Source organism: Pavona decussata, unplaced genomic scaffold (assembly GCF_977016875.1).
Source record: "Pavona decussata unplaced genomic scaffold, jaPavDecu1.1 SCAFFOLD_100, whole genome shotgun sequence".
NCBI lineage: Eukaryota > Metazoa > Cnidaria > Anthozoa > Scleractinia > Agariciidae > Pavona > Pavona decussata.
This window is the reverse complement of record NW_028145515.1, coordinates 81,176-103,379: the sequence shown is the minus strand read 5'-3', so window position 1 is coordinate 103,379 and position 22,204 is coordinate 81,176. Positions and strand designations below refer to the sequence as shown.

General features: G+C 41.7%; 2 protein-coding genes and 2 pseudogenes across 6 annotated transcripts in view; all 4 read left to right on the top strand.

Moving 5' to 3' along the window:
- Positions 1 to 22,204, top strand: part of LOC146472166 (uncharacterized) — a 128,548-nt gene that overhangs the window by 33,201 nt on the left and 73,143 nt on the right. The gene's annotated exons all lie outside the window — the stretch shown is intronic.
- The window catches only part of LOC146472167 (uncharacterized), a 152,552-nt gene that overhangs the window by 93,104 nt on the left and 37,244 nt on the right, over positions 1 to 22,204 (top strand). The window lies entirely within an intron of this gene.
- LOC146472170 (uncharacterized) lies at positions 1,505 to 20,535 on the top strand (annotated as a pseudogene). The gene is made up of 7 exons (XR_014866584.1): positions 1,505 to 1,631; positions 3,598 to 3,671; positions 10,451 to 10,519; positions 13,111 to 14,347; positions 14,730 to 14,816; positions 15,406 to 15,516; positions 17,099 to 20,535. The product of XR_014866584.1 is annotated as an uncharacterized LOC146472170 (transcript).
- Positions 1,524 to 22,204, top strand: part of LOC146472168 (uncharacterized) — a 55,999-nt pseudogene continuing 35,318 nt past the window's right edge. Inside the window, exon 1 of the transcript XR_014866591.1 lies at positions 1,524 to 1,631. The product of XR_014866591.1 is annotated as an uncharacterized LOC146472168 (transcript). The remainder of the gene's footprint in view (positions 1,632 to 22,204) is intronic.

Here is a 22,204-nt window from a genome sequence, read left to right as displayed (position 1 = left end):
AGAAGGCTTTGGCCAGTAGCAGTCATCCTGCTGGTTAATTGGTTAGAGGTTAAGGTGACAAGGACTGTGCTTGAAGCCTAATTGTAGCGGTTTCCGTATAACAGAGCTTAGACTTGCTTACAAGTCGAGCTTAGAGAGCGCGAAGCGCGATCGTCAGAGCTCGAGCGAGCGAGCGCGGAGCGCGAGCGAGCGAGAGCTCGCGCCAGGTCCATTCAATGAGAAGCGAGCGAGCGACTTTGAGAAAGTCCAAACAGAGCTCTTTTACAAGGTGGAGTAGTTGACCCTATTCCAAAACCCCAAACCTCGAGAGCCAGGGACTATCTTTTGTCTGGTCTTTCTCTTAAAGCCTGTCCGGTCTTGTTAGACCTGCCAGGAGCTTGAACCGCCGTCGGCATAGCTCTTAAGCCAGATCACAGCCCAGGTCAGGAGCCAAAGACAGACCTCTGTGGTATTGTATTAATTCTTCGATTGAAAAAATTTCCCGAGTAAAGTTTATTTTTACAACTACTTTCAAGCGAGAAGATATGATGTATTACAATTTAACTGTCATTTCTCTTCTTTGATTGAATAACTGAACTGTTGGTGGTCTGAAGGTCCCCTGAGGACTGGTTGACTCTGGCTAAGGCGCTGTTTACATTGAGGGAGGAGGATCCTAGCACAAGGAAGATCCAAGAAGGCGGATCAACTTTTCCTGTGTTTCATATGCAGAAATTTCGGTCAGAGTGGCTACCAAGTGGAGAAGGAAAAGAAGAAACATTGTCGGCCTTTAGCAGCTGAACGCTCGGCTGCAGCCATGTTTGTTCTTTTTTGTCCCTTGTATTAGGATCTTCCGAGCGAAGGTAGCTTACATAGTGCTAGGATCTTCCTATCTCTCAGTTAAGGAGATCCTATGATCCTATCGCTAGGGCCAAGTTCAACTTTTTGCATGTAAACTGAATACAGAAAACAAATGGCGCTAGGGTGATCTGATTCTAGGATCTTCCTAGTGCTTATTGATCTTCCCTCATGAAAACAGCCCCTTAGAATCCAGATCACAGGCTTCTGCCCAAGGAGAGAAAAACAAATACAAAAGCAAACGACTCGTTGATGAGACTGGGATTATTAAGTCACCCAGGTTGGGTGTTCTTGATGTTAGACTTGGGTTTTCTTCTTTCGATGCCATTCTTGTCCCCAGAGCCGCCTGGTCCTCTTAGCCGCTGCGAAGGCCCCGCCGGCTAAGAGGGACAGGAGGCTCTGGGGACGAGAATGTTTCGATGCCCTCAAATATCCATTTCCTTAATCCTTGGTTCCTTGTCCAACGTTTATAATTTTCGTTCAGCTCAAAATGACAAACCATGTGACACTATTTGACCAATAAAATAAGCTCTTTTCCATATTTGGATGCAACGCGGAAGTCTAGGGAGTAGCAAAAAAGTGCAGCCATAGAGCTCTTCATCAGGGTGAAGTTTTTAATTGTTTTGTATTTCTTATCTTTGAATTTTCGCGTTTTCTTATCTGTTGTCAATCGTGTAACCATGGGCTGACTTCATCGTGTCACAAGAGTCTCAATATGTAGGCTGCTGGGAATAGCGTGATCGCTTTGGCGTTTACGTGCAACTCAATTTCCCTGCAGATTTTCGGCATGCCAGAAGGTAAGCTTGGGACAAGTTTATGGGAACTCAACGTCGAGATAAAATAAGGTCAAGTTCTGTGTACCGCTGTCATACTTACCCCCTTCCACAGACAGCGAGCATAAATCGAGCAGAACGTACACACTTCTGTTCCGAGGCAACCGCACGTAAATGTTGTGAGACGGATCGCGTGATATGTACAATCTGCTTGTTAGAAGCTAATTTGATTTATTTGTGAACTCCCATAACTCTTTTTCTTCGGTCATCTTAAAGTTAAGCTAACGTGTAGGTATCCATCGAAGAAAGGTTCCATATTTATATGCTTCTGTGAATTTTACAGGAACATGTTTGATTTATGTCATCACGTTGTGATTTTACCCTATTTCTTTTTTTGTTTGTTGTCTAAATCTCTCAGGTCCAATGGTAAAATAATAAATTAACATAAAACAACCGGGAGATCAGTGGAGATTTTATATAATTAACCCCCAGTCCAGAGAATTTGTCTAAAATAACTTAATGTTTTAATAACTTACATAACCTTACATAAACTTACTGTTTACAACTGGGCCCTTGCTTGCAAATGAGATGTAGTATATCAAACACGAGACACAGTGTTCCATCACATATCAAACACCGAGAAGAGAGTTGAAAAGATGACACGTAGTGCAGTATTTTTGACCAACTTCAACATTTTTGTTATTGCGATGAAACACTGTGACGAGTGTAATTGATATAACTTCTCAAACAAACTGATTTTGAAGGGGAAATTAAGGATGCAAAACCAAGGAGTTTTGAATCAGATATCCAAACACATCATGGTGCATGATTTCCTTCGTCTTTGGCTTTTGAATTATCAATGAGTTTGATAAATTAAATGAAAAGATACATCTAGGAAAGATGAGTGATCATTACAGACACTTTTGTCATGGCTTGGGGGCTGTTTACATGGAGGGAGGAAGATCCTAGAAGGTGGATCAACTTTTCTCTTTGTTTATATGCAGAAATTTCGGTCGGAGTGGTTACCAAGTGGAAAAGGAAAAGAAGAAAAATTGTCGGCCTTTAGCAGCTGAACGCTCAACTGCTGCCATATTTGTTCTTTTTTGTCCCTTGTACTAGGATCTTCCGAGCGAAGGTAGTTTACATGGTGCAAGGATCTTCCTTAAGTACTAGGATCTTCCTATTTCTCAGCTAGAAAGATCCTATCTCTAGGAAGATCCTAGCACTAGGGCCAAGTACAACTTTTTGCATGTAAACTGAATACAGAAAACATATGGCGCTAGGATGATCTGCGTTCTAGGATCTTCCTAGTGCTGGGATCGTCCTCCCTCCATGTAAACAGCCCCAAAGTCGGTCTGGTTAAATTTTTTAAGCGCTCATTTTGCGTGTTGATATAATCTCCTATTTTTTTGTGAATATGTCCTAAGATTGTGAATTAGATGAACTTGATGGTCTGTCAAAAATTACAGGTATCCTTCAACAGAGTTACTGTTTTGAAGTCTTCAGTCTTCATAGAGTGCTCATGCTTCCAGTAGGTTGATTCAGCTGCTAAAATTTTGGATAGTACAGTACCTCTTCCAGACCTCTATTTCCATTGGTCCCCTAGTACCGTAGCTCCCATTGTTTTCTTTGGGGGATCGATTGTTCCCAACTAATGACCTATTGTTTCGTTCTCCAATCACAGACGTCGTCTGGATTGTTACTGTCTTTCTCAAAATTTTCTTAACCTAATGTAAAAATGCATACATGAGAAATTGGAGTAATAAATTGGAGTCTTAAATTCTCAAGACTGATGTCCCAATCCTTTAGGGTAAACGAACCCTACTCAATTTGAATTTTAGTGAATCTTCACTGTAAATGTATGCAACATTATGCAACAATGGAAATCCAGCTTAATACTTTATACGTAAAAGGTAGTGGGTAATTTCAGTGTTCTACATGTATCACTTATAAATATTGGTCTTTTAATGTAATAATAATTGTTTTAAAGGTCTACCCAGTGTCCTAGTGTTGCTTTACGTGGATTCAAGATGTCAGTGATGCTATACTCTGCAGCAACTTTTGGTAAGTTTCTGTTGGTTCTTGAAATCAGTCGCACTGCACAGAAAACTATCCTTAACACCTCCCATACAAGCCATTAGATAAGCCTTCCCCTACCCATCCATTTTTTAACATTTTGTTTCTATAGCCCTAAGCATGATGATGTCATGTTTTCTTTGGTAATTCAAAACAAGGCTTGCTGGTGATATTTCATGGGAATCTGTTGAGAAATATAGGACAGATTAGACATGACTCTAGGAAACTCGACTAAAATCACACTTACTGAATATGTACGGACAATATTTGCCAGTGCTTTGCTAAGAGAAAAAAGCCCCTGAAGCGAAGCTTAGTTGAAAAGTACTGTATGATGTCTTTACGTGTGAAATGTTTGTGTTAACTCAATCTTTCTTTTGAGTTCAAAGTTATATCAATGATGGTCTCAAAAATGACATCACACATGACACAAAAGCAAAATCGTGGTATGAATGCCTGTAATGTTGATGTCGTCCATGATCATTGATGAGTTCATGTCTCCTACTTAAGCTGCTCGGTGGAAGGGAAACACCAATGGTTGAACCTCGCTACCTGAATTTTCTTTGCCCATAGACATGATGACATACTTTCTGTTAACAAAGGGAACTGAGAATCCTTTTGCCTCCAAAGCAGATTCAGCCGTTTCCATTGAGAAATTTAACTTTTTGAGTGCCATGTCATTTCTTAACTTTTTGCCTCAAAAATTTCAATTCAGACTCTCAGGGCCGTAGCCAGTATGAGGCAAACCGAGGCACTTGCCTCAGTCATTGTTGACAAATTCACAAACGGTTAAATAAGTAAAAAAAAATGTTAACGCAACATGATATTATGTTGAATGATAACGCGAATCAGGCAGTGCCCTGAATTACAGGTGAGAAAAATTAAGCAAAAATTCATGCCAACAACCAGGCAGCAGTTTCCAAAAGAAAACTGTCTTGTTTTCATGTGTTTTTTCGCCATTTCTCGAGTCTTCTGTCTTCTCTGTTCTGAGTGAGAAAAATCTATCAAAATGCAGCGTTCTATCAACAGCTTTTTTCAAAGAAAGCGGAAAGTTGTTGCTCTCATAACATGCTTTCAGTTCTTCTCAACAATCGAACAAAAATTTAACCTTGTTTTGGCATTACTAGTATTCAGCGAAGCAACTTTGTCTTTCACTCCATCTAGTAGAGATGGTGGTGTCAGTGAAAAAGCCACTGGAGATGGTCGGAAAGAAGTTGTAGAGGCAAAAACCGGACAGGCGGCAGCGCCACTAAGTACAGGAAGCTGTTCGTGCGAACGCAGCTTAAGCGCTCTCCACAGGTTGAAGACCTGGTGCTGTTCATCGATGGGCTCTAACAGGCTGAATGGCCTTGCATTAGCCTATGTCTACAGCGAAATCCCTGTGGACCTGCTCGAGCCTCTACAGCGGTGTGATGCTAGTGGGCAGAGGCGAATCGCGCTGGCATTTAATAGCTAACTTTGTTGCCATTTAGAAACGAAAATCCTCAAATGAGAACGGCCGAGACCAAGTTTTATGAGCCTGCGAGACTGAGCCCAATAAACCCTTCTTTTCACGAAACCTCTGGTCAGGCAAACCTGTTTTAGGTCGTTGTTATCTAAGGCCTTCCTATAGAAACAAACCGCCAACAAACACATTAAACAGCCGCATACAAGAACACAGAGCCCCTAAAGTAGCATTTAAATAGCCCCCGCTCCCCCCCCCCCCCCCCAAAAAAAAAATTTCACCTCGATCTCTAGATCTAGATGGCCTTAAGGGCTCTTAGCGGAATTTTTGTCAAATAAGGTTTGATCCCAGTGTTTTGTTTATTTACGTAGTCATCATAAAGACCTCAAATTGCTAGGCCGGGAATTAAACCATGGATATTGCCTCAGCCCCTATTTTTTTCTGGCTACGGCCCTGACTCTTCAGCGTCTTCACAAGTTTTTTTTTGCGGTTGCATGTGTGTCATGTTTGGAAGATTTCAAATTGCTAAATGCTTTTCTTCGATTGGTTTTTGCTTTGGCTGGTGGCTTTCCTGCTGGTTTTTCTTTCAGAACAAAGCAAAACTTTGTTGGTACAGACTCACTTCATAGATTCTAACAATTTGAACCTGAGTGTTAAATGAAACAGGAAGCTTTAAAGTGATCGCCTCAAATGCTCAAATATTCATTCACTGTTGTGTTGGTTCATCGAATCTTTGCAAGCCATTTCAAAAGAAGTTATAGGTCATCCATGTTAACCGATGCCAAGACATGTTGTTTCTCTTGATGGCATAGCCTGCAATGCAGGCGTATTTTTGGAGCGGGAGCGCTGAATAATCCTTCGTTGCTGTCATCTTGGGCGAGGAAGCGCGAGAGGGCTGGAGCGAGTCAAAAGTGACCCTAAGGGAGAGTAAGGGAGAGGACCACTGGCTGAGAAATGAAGGAGGGGGGAGGGGGAGAGGAGGGAAAAATACGCCTGCCCGCACTCATTGTTTGTTTGCAGAACCCGTACACTGGATAGACGGGGGCTCTGATTGGTGCGGTAGGTCACATATTGATTGATACCTGACAATCCACGGCAGATCAGTCCGCATGTCATTTCATTCCAGCTCCACTAGCACTGTGCTCAATGAAACCGTATCTTTCAGAAATTGGAATATCGCTTGAATTGAGCTCCGAACAAAAAGAAATAATTTTTTCACTGAGACAGATTTTCCTCCCGCTTTTGGAAAAAGCCTTTACCTTTCCGTTGTTGGTTCGACTGAAGGGCATTTAAATTGATTTTATCGAGCAAAAGTGCTGATGCAATCCTTGTCTGTCCGCTGAAAAGTGCTGTGAAGAAGCAACTTCAATGGGACTAACAAAATACGGATACCGACTAAAAAGATATTGAGGATGGAAAAAACCGTTAATCATTGCTTCAGCGGAGGAGTACTGTCCGTTTTTTCGATTGCTGAAAAAGATTAATACACCAGTTGACCAGCAGCTTTGTGTGATAACTGGGGACGACTCGCATGCTGTTCAGTTGGACCGGGTAAAGGTTTGTATTCGCATAGCCCCGAAAAAACATTGAACTGATCTGTGCTTGATATTCTGTATTTGACCTTTGCAGCGCACAGCGTGACACTTGTAAATCTTCTGAAAGCGAACGTAGAAAATTAACTTTACTGAATTTACTAATTTGACCGTCACACAGTAGCTTTATTCTTTCATGATTCTTTTTATTTTGAGACAGAGACAACTTTCACTTTATTGTGCTTGATTTCAAAGTAGAAACTTAGATCACGCGAAGTACGTGACATGACTGCACAAGCTGTGATGAATGAAGCCGGAAATCCACTGATCAAGCGCAACTATAAATAGGGGCGTTTGGCGATTACACAGGGTTTGCGGGCAGGCGTTTTTTTTTCGCTCTCATTTCCTGCCCCCTCCCCCTCAGCCTCCTTCAAATATACGAACTAAATTTATTATTCAGCGCTCGCCCATAAAAAACGCCTGCACTGCAGGCTATGATGGCAGAATTATTAATTATAATTATTTGCACCCATAAGCAATATGCATAATATGCATCAACGAGGCATTGTACAGTTCCAGAAAATATCTGTACTCCCCCACACCAGAGACGTTTTTTTTGTTTTGCATCTCCCCTTCCCCCCCTGGAAATTCCAGTTTAGCTCCATACTTTAATGTTTCTAAAATTTTGGTTTTTAAGATTCCCCCCCCCCCCCCCTAGGAATTTTTGATTACCACCTTCCTTGGGTTGCAGGGTTGTCGCTAAGCGCCGGCTGCCGGCAAAATTCGCCGGCTGGGAAAGAGGTCATCGCCGGCTGAATTTTGGGTGGCAAACACTCGGTTAAAAGGGCAATGAACAGTTCTTTAGTTACCCACTAGCAATTGTTCGATTTAGAATAATATATTTTAAGTCAAAAGGTTGAAAAAAATCCTGACTACCTTGAGTATCGATGCCATAAAGTAATTAAAATAAAGTCTTGTTTTGAGAACTTGTTTACCACGTCCTCTTTCCGTTTTCTGCGTCCGCCATCTTGTCAACACGCCCCCGCATTCCAGGCGTTGCAAAAGATTGGGAACGAGTTTGTTACCAGGTATTCGTGTCGGATCGGAGAAAGAAAAAGTCTTTCTCTGTAGCATGAAGGAACTTTTTCGTAGCGTTTTAATACAGCTTTTCATTGGTTAAATTTTATTGTTTATAACATGCTTATGCTCATGAATAGCAAGAAGAACTGAGCAAACTGAGGAACAACTGAACAAACCAGAAACCAAAAACCAGAGACGTAAACGGTCCGCCGAGTGCTCGCTGGCGAAAACGAACGAACGAGAAACTGAGTGAATGAACCCGCAAAACTGGATGAACAGCTGAACGACCGAGTAGACAGCTCTTTTGTTTGCAGTTCTAAGCTTTATAAGAATCGATTTTCTGATATTCTAGTGCAAACTTAAAAGCACTTATCTTTTCGGAATGAATGGAAAGCGATGTAGCTTTCGTTCTCATTACTTTAATGTTAAAGTAAATATTGAAAATCTTACGCACGTATTTTCATTTTTAATGTTAGAGTATACACGGCATTCATGAAAAACGGGTTTTAGCTAGATTAGATTAGTTGTATTTAGGTTTTGAATTTTGTTTAGGAGAGTTAGGTTATTTCTAATTTTTATACTCCTGGTGGATTTTACCGTGTTTAAATAAAGAACTATTCTTCTAGTGAGCTCACCAAAAAGAGAATTAAGAAAACAGCATAGATTGACGAACTGAAGTAAAAGAAAGCACTGTCTACTCAGAAGGTCTGTCATTCTCCTTAGGGGCACAGTGAACAGACCTGGTAGAGAGTTCAAGGAACGCCAAACAACGAAAGCCACACGAAGGAAATATGGAAACGTCAAAGCGAGGGAGAAAATTTTGAATAAATTCAGGGTGAATCTCTGTACCACACATTTCAAACTGCAGCACCACAGCTGACCTTCTCTTTAATGGTTGTTTCTTTTTGCATAAAAGAGCCCCTAGATTTCACCAGAGTGCACCAAATTGAATTTGAATTTTCAAAATTTCCTGGGGAGGCACCCCATACCCCCCTAATGGGAGGGGGTGACCCCCTCCCATACCTACCCCTCCGTCGGCTATGCCAATGGCAGAAGGCACTTCGCGCCTTCTTTAGCCGGCTCAATTTTTCAGCTAGCCGGCAGACAAATTTCTTAGCTACAACCCTGGGTTGGGTATGGACTTTTTTCTGGAAATGCCCATTTTAAACAAAAAAATCAACAAATAACATTCCTTAACCTTTCTTATATTCCTCTATGAGTAAACAAACACGAAGCTCAGATCACTACCAAGCCTTAAATGCTTTGGTGGACAGAAGAAAATTTGTGATGCCATCTCACATTTAAGTTGCTATTCAGGAATGTGTCTTACGTCTAAGAACATCTGTAGAAAATTCTTTTGGTTTCTATGACTCACCCAAATTTGGAAATCCACCCTTACCTGTAGCTAAACTATGGTAAATGTAATTCCCTTTCTTTAGAAGCTGTTTGCAATGCCACTCTAGTTGTCCCAACTGGTTTTAAAATTAATTTCCCCTGACTCATCCCCAGTCGTCTCTCTTGTTGGGAAACGCAGAGCGTGAAGAGTGATGGGAAGGAAGAAAGCGAAGCGCAAGGGGTGATGGGAAGAAGGAAAGGGAAAGAAAGAAAGTCTCTCCTTCCCGCCTTCCCATCACCCTTTGCGCTCCCCGTCACGCGAGACATCACGTGAGACATCACGCGTGACAAGAGAGACGAATGGGGACGAGTCTGTAATTTCCCAGTGACTATAAGCTCAGTATGAATACAAGTTATGGCTGCATTAAGTCTGCTCTTGCGGATAAGTTTACAAGTTTAAATTGAAATTATATACATGAAGGGATATGTAGTTTGCTTGTAAATCCATCATATTTCATACATTCTATGTAGGTTCTGCGACTCCAGTGGCCAGTTCTGTGCATGTACGCGGGGAAAAATAAAACCTTGTGTTGAGAATGCTGTATTATTCTAGAAAGTGACACAGGCATACTCGGAAAAAAGAAATGCGAGTGCTCCTATCAGGAGTTGAACCTAAGACCTTCCTATTACTAGTTCGGATGCCCTACCACTGAGCTACAGGAGACTCGTGGAAGCTAAGACCATTAAACTAGGTTCATGGACAAATATCTACCTACTGCTAGGATTTGAATGTGGAGCGTGTGGTATATGAAATAAATGTGATGGTACATGTATATTTCTTATTTATATTTGAATGAGAATGATTTATTATTCCAGAAAGTGACAGTCAGGCATACTCGGAAAAAAGAAATCTGAGTGCTCCTATGCTCCTATCTGAGTGCTCCTAGCCCAGGGCTGTCATTAAGAGGCAGGGGCCGGGGATTTCCCCCGGTTACTAAGAACGCGGCCCCCTGCTATTTTCATAGGAAAATAGAAGAAAAATAGAACCAAAAGAAATTCCTAGCTGTTTGATTCCCCGCCTACTTGTTGTATTTATCCAGCAACTTGAAATCTTAGTGACAGCCCTGCTAGCCTGCTCCTATATTTGTCCTATGAACCTAGTTTAATGGCCTTAGCTCCCACAAGTCTCTAGTAGCTCAGTGGTAGAGCTTCCGAACTAGTAATCAGAAGGTCTTTACTGTAGGTTCAACTCCTGATAGGAGCACTTGTATTTCATTGCCATTGCCGTCGTCGTTGCTTAAGCACCCTAATATTGTTCAAGCAAACATGAAATCACACACAACCACCCTACTGAAACAAGCTTTCCTTTCTATTTGCAGTTTTAATTTAGCATCATAGTTGAAGGTTGTTTCTGAAGGCTTCCTGTGATGTCCAGGTTGACAATTAAGGTAACTTTCAGTCTGTGGTAACTGAACTGATACAGATAATGCTCATCTTGAATATTGTACAGTCAAGACACCCTATGTGTGTGTGCATTATTTGTCTGGCATAGAAGAGCTAACCCCAGGGCAGGTGTCCATTCCTCCCCGGACTAAGCTAACCTCATCCCTGTGAGGTGCAAGACCCCCCAAAAGATACAATGTAGCTAACCCCAGTGCAGCTATTCACTCTCCTTAAACAAACCTATTCATACTCCTCTGAAATGCCCAATACCCCAAACAAGAGTTACATGGAACCCAAGGCTGGTGTTTACCCTCCCCAAACTAAGCTTACCTACCCGTATGAGATGCAGAAAACCCCCAAACAATACCTCTGCCAGGGTTCTCCCTAAATTTGGGAGTAGAAGGAGAATAAAATGGAGTAGCCGACAGAGGAATGTATAAAGGTGCATAAGTGCCCTCCATGCGCCTCTGGCTCGCTTGCATTTTGCATGTGTTGGTATACATACTAGTATGTTGTCTGATATGGAGCGCTTTTCGTCGGTAACCGCTGCCTCGCAATCTGAACCTGTTTCGTTTGCTGAACGTACGATCGACGTCTGCAAACAGATTCAAGCGGTGGTGTGGCGAAATTTTTGACCAAACTTTCAAGTTTATTCAGTCAAAAACATTTTTGGACACTTGGCTCTTTAAGGAAAACTTTATTTATTTCGTAATGTATTTACCCAAGGGAAAGAAGGCATCGCAAATGGAAAAGTTGCCGTTAAATGCAAAACAAAGTATTTATCTATTTTTTTTAATTGGATCTGAGTTGCGGGCGCGCCCAGGACGATTGGCCGGCGATTTTCGCCAGGCGCCGGGGCTTACGGAGATCTCTGTCTCCCCGTAAGGGGTGATCATCCTTTCCAAACTAAGCTAACCTTACATCTGTGAGGTGCTGAATCCCCCAAACGATAACTATCCCAAGGGCAGGTGTTCACTCTCCCCAAACTAAACTAACCTTACCCCTGTGATTTGTGCAATCACCCAACCGATAGCTAACCCCAGGGCAGGTATTCACCCTCCCCAGACTAAGTTTAACCTTACCCCTAAGAGGTGACCAATCCCACAAAACATAGCTTACCCAGGGCAGCTATTCACTCTCCCCAAACTAACCTATTCATGAATACTTCTATGAAATGTCCAATCCCCCCAAAAGGAGCTAACCCCAGGGAGGTGTCCACCCTCCCAAAACTAAACTAACCTTACCCCTGTGATGTGCCCAATCTCCTAAACAATAGCTTACCCCAGGGTAGGTGTTCACCCTCCCCAAACTAAGCTACCTTTTCCCCTATGCGATGCCCAATCCCCCAAACAATAGCTATCCCCAGGGAAGGTGTTTATGCTCCGCAAACTAAGCTATCCGTACCCCAAAGAGGTGTTAAATTCCCCAAACAATAGCTAACCGCAGGGTAGGTGTTCACCCTCCCCAAAACTAAGCTTACCTTACTGCTGTGATGTGCACAATCCCCCAAACAATAGCTAATCCCAGGGTAGACCTGTATTCACCCTCCCCAAACAAAGGTAACCTTACCCCTCTTAGATGCCCAATTCCCCAAACAATAGCTAATGACAGGGTGGGTGTTAACCCTCCCCAGACTAAGCTAACCCTACCCCTATGGGATGCACAATCCCACAAACAATAGCTAACCCCAGGGTGGTTGTTGACCCTCCCCAAATTAAGCTAACCTTACCCCTATGTGATGCTCAATCCCTTAAACAATAGCTCACCCCAGGGAAAGTGTCCACCCTCCCCAAACTAAGCTAACCTTACCCCTATGAGATGCCCAATCTTCTAAGCAATAGCTAATCCCAGGGTAGTGTTCACCCTCCCTAAACTAAGGTAACTGTATCCCTACGCGAAGCCCAATTCCCCAAACAATAGCTAATCCCATGGCAGGTGTTCACCCTCCTCAGACTAAGCTAACCTTACGCCTGTGAGGTGCCCAGTCCCCCAATAAGAGCTAACTCCAGGACAGGGTTGACCTTCCCCAGACTGAGCTAATCTTACTCTCGAAACTAATTTTAAATAAAGTAATATGAGAGACTGAACAAAGTTATTAACTCATAGTTCTGTAACCTGCTTTGCTGGTCAATAGCAGTTTTGGGCCTTTGAAAGGATCTTAGTGAAACCTAAGACATTTGATCAGCTTTAATAAATTGTTTCCAATTTTACCTGAGACGCAAGGGAAGAAGGCTTCTTATTTTTAGTCTACACTGCAAAGAACATATTTGTTCCTCTGATCATGTATTAAAGGAATTGTTTCTTCCATGTTATGAAAGTTTGGGATGACATGGATCCCGTTAAAAAACCTCTTACTTTCTAGTTTGTTATCAAGGTAATTGCGGGACGATTGTGAATAAACCCTTCGAACTACTGAACAGGTACATTCAACTTAAATGATCCATTAGGCAGCCTCCTTAAATTCAATTTACTCCTCTAAAATATAGCAAGCTCAATAGCTTTGGGTCATGGTGACCATGATCTCTGATAACTGTCTGGTGTTAGCACATTAGCATGTTGAGTCTCCTTCATTAAATCAATTACACATTTGTTTTAGGATTCCTCCTTGCCTAGCACGTCAGCCTCTACATCACAGGAATGCCTAGAAAGTAGGCCAAGCTTGGCTTCCGACAGGAAACTAAAAGTTACTCTTCTCAGTAGTGAATGGCGATCTACAAAAGGAGGCTTGTCAACCATTAATAGAGAACTTGCGATCCAGCTGGCAAAACACCACAATGTAGAAGTCAGTGTCTATCTCCCTCACTGTAGTGAAGAGGACAAAAGGGGCGCTGCTAGTCACAATGTCAATCTTATTGAAGCAGAGGAGATGCCTGGTTATGATGATCCAATTGACTGGTTGGCCACCATTCCAAAAGGTCATGTCATGGACTGTGTGATAGGCCATGGAGTCCATCTCGGTCGTCAAGTGCCCCACATAAAACGTCTGCATGGTGATTGTAAATGGATTCAGGTTGTTCATACCGACCCTGAAGAACTTGGAATGTTCAAGAGCTATGCAGACCCCATTTCCAAAGGTGAGAAAAAGCACCAGGCAGAGGTGAAACTCTGTGAATTAGCTGATCAAGTCGTAGCAGTTGGACCCAAGCTGGCTGAAGCTTTCTCCTGTTACCTCCGTTCCTGTGGAAAGGACCAAGATGTTCTCAATCTCACCCCAGGGGTCTTCTCTGAGTTTGCTGATGTGAAGCAAGCCACTGAAGAAAGAAAAACATTTCGGGTTTTAGTGTTTGGACGTGGGGACAACGAAGACTTTCACTTAAAGGGATATGATATTGCTTCCAGGGCAATTGCTGAACTTAAAGACGTGTCACAACACTACAAACTTGTGTTTGTTGGTGCACCAAATGGAGAAGAAGAGAAAGTCAGAGAAATGTTACTCAAGGAAGGCATTGCTCCTACTCAACTAACTGTGCGTAGTTTTAAAGAAAGAGAGCAGCTAGCTCAACAGTTTTCCGAGGCAGATCTTGCTATTATGCCCTCAAGAACTGAAGGCTTTGGGCTGGCTGCTCTTGAAGCTTTATCTGCTGGTCTTCCTGTGCTTGTCAGTGGTAACTCGGGTCTTGGAGAAGCTTTAAAGAAAGTGCTGTATGGTTCTTACAGTGTCGTGAATTCAGACGATCCTAAAGAGTGGGCCAAGGCAATCAGGGCTGTTCGTGAAAAAGACAGGGATGTACGGCTTGGAGAGACCAAAGGTGTTTGTGGAAAATATGCACAGAAATATAGTTGGGAGGAAGAGTGTGGCAGACTTGTAGAAAGGATGCTGAACATTTCGCAAAGTAAGTACATAGTGATTAATGCATGGTGTTTGAAATTTACTTGGATGTGCGCTAGGTTTTTTTTTCCTCAAATGAAGATGGCCCTGTTCTGGAAGAAACCTTCGTTTTCTTTAGCTGTTTGCATTTAGTAAGAAGCCTATTATGTACCACAAGATTTCTGGTTTCCAAGCAGCATAAGTTATGGTCACAACAGTAAAACACTGTACCTGTAAATTGATACCAGTTGTGTCCGAATTATGACAGGTAAAATAGATTCCATTGATGTGTTGGTGTTTTTCCACTGAGGTAGTGGCACTGACAAGGTACTTCTGGGTGGTGCTGCTAGAAGGAGAAAAATAAAAATGGGTGGACCTATGTTTCTATATATGTTTTTTTTCTTAAGGGAGCAATGCCAGTGACGAGGATGGAAGGCACGTGGTAATCGTTGAGGCCAACAAGGACCCTTCACTTGTTATGGAGGTTCAACAAGGTACTATCGCATATTTTGTTAAATGTCTGCTAGGATGAACATACATGTTGTCTTCTTATTAGGTCACAGTTTATGGTAACATCGCACTATTGACTTAAGGAAGGTACCTCCTGTTGTTAGTGCGCATACATTCTGCGCATCTCAGGAATTTCCGAGTGATTCGATTTCTTAATGACAGAGCCTCTCGATAAAAATGAATTCTGGGGAAAGTTATGACTGCTGGAAAAGCAGACATCTTGTAAGTGCTCAGAGGAATCTTGGGAGAAAATTGAAGGTAATGACGAAGTTTTTAGAGGTCGATGAGCTTCATTCTGGAGACGTTTTAAATGGTCCTGGCTAAGATCTGCTTTTCCTGTATAGTCATAAACCAGACAAAGCTAACTTTCTATTAGGTGTCAACGTCCTTAACAAAGGAAGTTCTTAGTCTTAGTATCACCCAGCCAAAGTCATAACACTCAAATACTAACCTCTGGAAACTGTGATGGGCTCTGTTGCTTGTCAACAGATCACCAGTTTGTCAGAAATTAATTTGTCTTTTGCAAGGAGTCACACATCTAGTTAAAGAGAGCAATGCATTTTTTTCACCCAGTTTCATCTGAGGAGACGAATTTAGCAAAGGGCAAAAGACCATTGTCTCCAAGCACAACACGCACTTCAACTCCGAAGCAGCCCAAACTGTCAAGTAGTAAAGGTCTTACAGGTAATTCTTACGGTTTTTAATTCCCTAAAGCAAAGATCCGAAAGTATGGAAATGCTATGAAAAGTGATTTGGGAGTCAGTTGTGCTTGTTGGCCTGGGGAAGGGAAGTGTACGTCAGTTCTGTCATTCAGTTCATGCCATTTGCTATTGTAGTTTGTGTATTTATTTAAATCTACTTGATCTTCAGGTTGCTATGGTGACTAGTCTTAAGAGTCCTTGTTAAACTGTGCTAGCTGACGTTTTGTCAAAATAAGTTCTTGCAAAATATTTATTTCTCCTTTTTGACAAGAAATAAGCCAGAAATACTGAAGGTAACGAGAAAACCACTGCTAATCGGTACTTTATTACATTACAATAGACATTCCATAAAACACCAGAATGACAATAAAAATAGGGAACGATGTTTTTTGGTTTGCAAACATGTTTCATTCCTTCAGTTGAAGCCGTTGAAAATTAGCGCAGGCAGATTCTATAACAGGAAAGCAATTCGAGGTGCCCTCAGTGCGACAAGCCGCTGAATCATTCAAGATGTTTCATGAGTGTCTCATAATGTGTCCCAGCACAGGTGCTCACGAACGCGGGTGGAAATGTGGCGAGTGGTCTCACCAATATAGCTGGCATTACAGCCAGTGCAAGTAAATTTGTTATAACGCGCGAGCTAAGTCCCTGATTACGCAGCTTAAAGGCCCGTTTAAACGATTTCAACATTCGCCCAACATTCGTTCAACAAAAGTTGAATGGTGTTGGGCATATGTTGGATGAACGAAGTGTTCAAACGACTTCAACGTAATTCAGCTTTTTAAAGAACAAAGGAAATGTTGAATCGATGCTGAATGAAAGTTTAAACCAATTTAAATTTGATTCAATACACTTTCGACAAGCTTTCAGCATTTTTCTCACGCTTTCAACTATGTTGAACGACCTGTTCAAACGCCCCCGACATTTGGCTTAACAACTGTGTTGAACGCATGTTGAAGCAAATGTTGAAACTGTTTAAATAGGCCTCAAAACACAACAAACTTTCTTGACGTTGACAGAAGTGCAATATCGCCAAACTAGGGGCCTTAACTTGGGCCCCTTTCGTTAGTTAGATGGTGCCTCCGTAGGTTTCACGCTGCGTCCCTCTCGGATTGTTTTACTGTTGTAGATTCTGTCTACACTAATTTCAAACTCAAACTGAAGGAAGCAATGCACATTAAGTGGATAATGCGTATTCTTATTCAACACGTTAGACGTGGTAATCTGTCGTTGTCCGTGTAACACCTCTTTCCGTATGTATCGTTATTGTAACTGACGATGGCATTTGACTGACATGCCGAAACATGGTCTGCAAACTGAAAAACGTCGTTCTCTCTTTACAATAGACATTGAACTGAGTTGAAAAAATCTAGATAACTTTTTCCTTTTTATATGGAATGTATAGTCAGCAAAACTGCAGGTGTTTGGGAGGGGAGTGGGTTGGTGTACTAACGGGGAATGGTGCAACAATTGAAACTAAAAATCTCTTATCTTAGGGTTAGTGATAATTTCGTCTTGCAAGACCTGAGGATCAGCTGAAAGAAACAATTGTCACTTTTTTGTAGGTACCGACAACTCAGTTGTTGAGAAGTTGCTCAGAGCAGAGTACAATAGACGCGCTCACTTAAGGCCGCTTCTTTGGGACAACACTATTCAATTGCCTCTTGAAGACGTCTACACGAGATTGAAAATAATTTCAAGACCAAAAGGTGGCGTTCGAGCAGAAGGTTGTGAGGTGAACGTGTATGACATCTTCAGGGCTCTTAACAAAGGTGAAGATGCCATGACGCTTGTTGAGGGAAGTCCCGGAATTGGTAAAACGACTTTTTGCCTTAAAGTTGCTCATGACTGGGCAAATAAAAGCACTGCAACAACGTTTACCTCTCCCAGTTTTGAACTTGTGCTGTTGTTAAAATGCCGAGACATCGATGGAAATATCAAAGAAGCCATCATAGAACAACTTCTGCCAAAGGATATTGACGAAAATACCACAGAAAAGCTGTTGGATTTCTTGAGGGACATTCATAATCAGGAGAGAATTTTAATAATTTTGGACGGTCTGGACGAACTTCCTGAAAAGTCAAAGCATTACGTGGATGAACTTCTTCACAGAAGAATTCTGCCATTCTGTTATGTCCTGGCCACTTGTCGACAAGAGAAAGGAATTGACGTGAGAAAGGAGTTTGTTTTTGACGTTCTTTGACAGATCGAAGGATTCACTGAAAGCGATGCTTTCGAGTATATCAGGAAACATTTTAAGAGTGTTGATCCAGAACATTGTACAAAAGGAGAGGGACTGATAGAAGAAATAAAAGAAAACACCTTATTACATGCCCTCCGAAACAATCCACTAAATCTACTTCTTCTGTGTGTTATTTATGAAGACTATGCAGGAAAACTCCCATCTTCCCGTACTGAGCTTTACCAAATTATTGTCCGGTGCCTTTTGAGAAGATATTGTACAAAACACGGTCGAAAAGCCAATGAAGATGACAGAGTTTTAGAGAAAGAATTTGAAAAGGACATCCTTGCACTTGGAAAGCTAGCTTGGGAGTGCTTGCTGAACGATCGTCATAGTTTTCGTGAAAACGAATTGAAGGAATTGGAAAGGAAAAATGACAAGTTGGTAGCTCGTGGACTAGGTTTTCTTTACAAGGAGGAAAGTTTGAAGAGATTAAATCCACAACATGAATACTGCTTTCTTCATAAGTCTTTTCAAGAATACTTGGCTGCATCATATATTGCGCACAAGTTACGAGAAAACAAGTTCAACGTGTTTGAGCTTTTAGACTATGATGATTTGGTAGGAAAATATCCACAAGTATTTCTATTTGTAGCTGGTTTGCTAGGTGAGGAAGCAATCCTTCTATTTACTCAGATTGGCGAGAAGCTGTGCAGCTTTCGATGGGTAGGCTGGCCCGATATCAGTTATCAGGAAGCAACTTTCTTCATTGAGAGCTTTGTTGAAAGTGGAAATGCTGAACGAATGGCGGCTACTCTTTGTTCTTTCAAACCTTTTCCACTGGAGATCTCGATTAACCCACATGATGAAGGGTTTCACTGGAATTGCCGGTACTTTGTTAATGTTTTGAAGGCCTGTCAAAGCTTCTCAACTTTACAGCAGCCTGTTAAACTTAATGTGACTAATTTTGACCATCCTGACGAGGACGAAATGGCAATTGTCTCAGATCTCCTCATATCCTGTTCGCACGTTACGACTCTAAGCTTCTCTAACCGTGAGTTGACAACAAAAGTAGCCAATGTTCTGTTTGATGGGTTAGCTGCAAACCCCAGTTTACTGGAGTTTATCCTTACAGTGTCAAACGACATACCTCGTGATGCGGCTTCTATCATTGGTAAAGGTTTAGCTGCAAGCAAGACCTTAAGAAAAGTGACATTTGCATTGTCGGAAGAGTGGCGTGAGGCTTGGGCCGCTGCTCTTGAAGAAGGGTTATCTGCTGTTACACCACTAACGTCTGTTGTTCTGAAGATTTATGGTTCAATGAGTGAAACTGCAAAAGAGGCCTTAGAAAAGCTTTTTACAAACAAATCTCTAACTTCTCTGTCTCTAATTATTTGTGGTGACATGCAGGATTCGTTAGCTGCTGCAGTTAGTAAAGGACTTAAAGGTCCAACCTTTTTAAACTCTCTTGATCTTCGAGTTAATGGAAATCTGAGTATTTCTGGTGCCAGTTTGTTAGAAAGAGGTCTTATAAAAAATCGTTCATTGAATTGTTTCAGAGCGTTCGTCTATGGACAGAAGCCTGAAAACTGGCACACCGTTTTGAAGAATCTGCGTTTCTCAAAGAAGGCACCAGTTGTCCTTGATTTTCACCCAGACACTGGCAGCAAAGTGACAGCCAATCATGTGGCCTCTCTACGTCCTTTTGTCCTTACGAATGAGCTTTTTCCAAAACAGCACTTGACCGTAAACCTTTGGGGTGAGTTGAGTTTGGAAGGGAGTGAAGGCCTATGTGATTTATTTGCACAATTCCCGCTGTCTAGTCTAACTTTGAATGTCCACAGCAGATTAACTGATGATTTTGCTGATTGTATAGCAAGACGTTTTAAGCCATCTCAGGCTCTGCCTTGCCTTACTTTGAACGTCTGGGGGGAGGTGAGCTTAAAGGGAAAGGATGTCCTTCAAGAAATGTCACAAAACAACCCGGCAGTTCTGTTAAGTGTGAACGACTCGTGTGTAGTTTCAGATGAATTGTTTAGTGGGCTAGATTGCTCTGTCAATAATTCTCCAGTTAAAGACAGCGGAAGAAATGAGCACAGTCTTAAAATCAAATATGAAGAGCTCGTAGACTGGAAAAGCTGTTTTCGTGATGTTCTGACTCAAAACGCATCACTGACTTCGCTCAATCTTACAGTCAACAACTTTAGACACGAGTATATCTCGCTGGAGGAGACTGCTTTCCTGATGGGTTGGAAATACAGTCTGGGCGATGCCTTTGCTGATATATCGATTTCTGCATTAAGTCTGACAATCAACAACTATAGTAGGTGTTACCAAGAGTGGGGAGCAGACCTTTTTAGAGGTTTGGAGGACAATTCATCGTTACGTGTACTCACTCTGACCATTAACAACTTTGAAGACCCTGGAGGAGTCACCTTATACGAATATGGTTTAAAGGAAGCTTTAGCAGCAAACAAGTCACTGACTACACTCACTCTGATACTGAATCAGTACAGTATCCCCGATTACGAGTGGCTGGACTGCCTGGTTAATGGTTTGGAAGACAACACATCAATAACGACATTCAATCTGACCGTCAACATCTGCAATGAAGTAAGCGAAGACTGGTTACCCGAACTTTGTAATATTTTGACTCAAAGCGACTCGTTGAAAACATTGAGATTACAAGTGAGTGACCATTGTGCAACAAGTGCAGGCCATATTTACGACTTCAGTAAGCTTTCGCTAAAAAGCGAATCATTGTCCTCGATTGATTTAACAGTAAGCTTTTATGGAACGACAGAAAGTTCATCGAATTAAGACAATCAATGAGAAGACTGGGCTTATTCTAGAGTGCGACAATGCGAGGTTCCACAAGTTAAGATGTTTTGGCGCAGAAAACTTTCACGGGTAGGTCAAAAGTAATGCAGAAAATTTTGTCAAACAGCTACTGTTCCCACTGCAGAGAAATTGACGTCTGGAGTACAAGCGGCCGTTGACAAGTTAAGCGCTCTGTATAAGGCTTTATAGTTGGAATAACATTTTAAACGTATGAATCTCATCTTGAAGTGCCATTCAGTAAACATGCTCCCCTTCGGTAAATGTTTGTGCTCTGGGGGCTCACTCCACCGTTAGTTCTATTTAAGGTGGCCCGCTCCTATTTATTGGCTTGTTAGTAACATTTTTGAATGGAACTTTTTAGTAGGAAAGATTCAACTGATTTCATTGAGTTTTGGCACCCTCAATAAGAAACGTGTGATCTCCAAGAATCTTTAATTTATTTTGTAGTAGTAGTTGAAATTTTTGAGAACTCAGGTGTTTTTGAAAACCTTATTATCAAAAAAAAAAAAAGTCCACAATTTTGGAATTCGAAGACAGATTTTTTTGTCTTATTTCATCAAGTACTAAAGCCTTCAAGCACTTAAGTTTTACATCTGCAAGTTTCTTGGAAATCATAACCATACAACTCGCCTCGCAAAATGATGGTTAAATTTGCTTGAAATTGCTTTGTTAATGCATTTAACTAAGCTGACACACATGTTGTGGAACAGTGCAGCCAAACTATCTCTCATCTGAAAGGCTAATGTCACCCAGAGCTTTAGTAAAAGAAACAAACCAATCAGAAACCAAAAGGCGATCACAGCTGGCACTAGAAGAACTGGCATGGTTTTAGATCGCATGCTTACTGTATCTTATATTCATCAGAATATATTTGTATTTGTCTTTTAATTTCCCAAACATTCTTAGTATAACAGACGTTGGCGTTTGCGGAAAACTTTTACCAGTTTGCAAAATAAAGCTGCTTAGCCGAGTACTTCCAACCATTCGCTTTCAACTGCGGCGGAAACCTTTGGCTTTATAGTATATTCAAAATTTTCAGCCCTGCTGTCGCATTCCCCACGAGCAGTTTGCCACTTGGACACTGAACGGTCATCATATATGAATATATATTTTCCAAAAGGTGATTTATACCTTTTCTTCCTTACAAGGCAAACCATCCGTGAGAAATGTGGCAGCAAAATCAGAAGTCCAGAGTATATTATCAAGTAAAATAGTTTTCATCGCAGCTGAAAAGCGGTCAGTTAGAAGAACTCGACAAAGCGGCTTTATTTCTGCGAGAAGAGGGAACGTGCGGTACCAAACACTGGTTAAAATTGGGGGGGGGGGGGGGTACTTGACCCATGTTTGGGTATAGGGCTGCCGTTGGGGGTTTGAAACCCTGACCCTGTTTAGGACAAAACTAACCTTGAAAACCTACCCTGTGAAGGACAACGCCCTCTATTTTAAAACGCTATTTAGATACTGAAAACATTTGCGCTAATTCTAGTCCTGAAAATTATCTATTGTTGACTGATGACCCGCTAAATCAATTCAGATAAACGTCTCCGATCTGGCATTGCTAAATACTTTACGACAGTCTTGCAGCCATACTGTGTCTAGGCCGGATCCAGACCCTGATTAGGACAGACTCGCTTGAACTTTAAAAAGA